Here is a 281-nt window from a genome sequence, read left to right as displayed (position 1 = left end):
GCGGGAAAGAGGGTTGGGTAGGCAAAGGGTGACGAACGAAAAAGGGGAGAATGAGAAAACACAAGATAAGAGGGATGAAAGGAAAGGAAGATGGCAGGGGATAAAGGGAATACAAAGGAAAGGAATAGGTGATGAACGAGCAGCACACACGAAGCAAGACTAAGGAATACAGGATAAAAGAGGAGGCAAGGACAAGGGTAGCGAGAGTTTAAACAAAATACTCATGATTAGTTAATAAGCTAAATATTTGTTAATAACCAAAAAATAAAAAGTTTAGGCGA

General features: G+C 40.2%; 1 protein-coding gene across 1 annotated transcript in view; it reads right to left on the bottom strand.

Annotated features, from left to right (window-relative positions):
- The window catches only part of LOC119586670 (protein groucho-like), a gene marked incomplete in the record, with an annotated part of 70613 nt that overhangs the window by 58842 nt on the left and 11490 nt on the right, over positions 1 to 281 (bottom strand).

This window comes from Penaeus monodon, chromosome 21 (assembly GCF_015228065.2).
Source record: "Penaeus monodon isolate SGIC_2016 chromosome 21, NSTDA_Pmon_1, whole genome shotgun sequence".
NCBI classification, from domain to species: Eukaryota; Metazoa; Arthropoda; class Malacostraca; order Decapoda; family Penaeidae; genus Penaeus; species Penaeus monodon.
The sequence above is the reverse complement of the archived record's forward strand: the minus strand, read 5'-3'. Positions and strand labels throughout refer to the sequence as shown.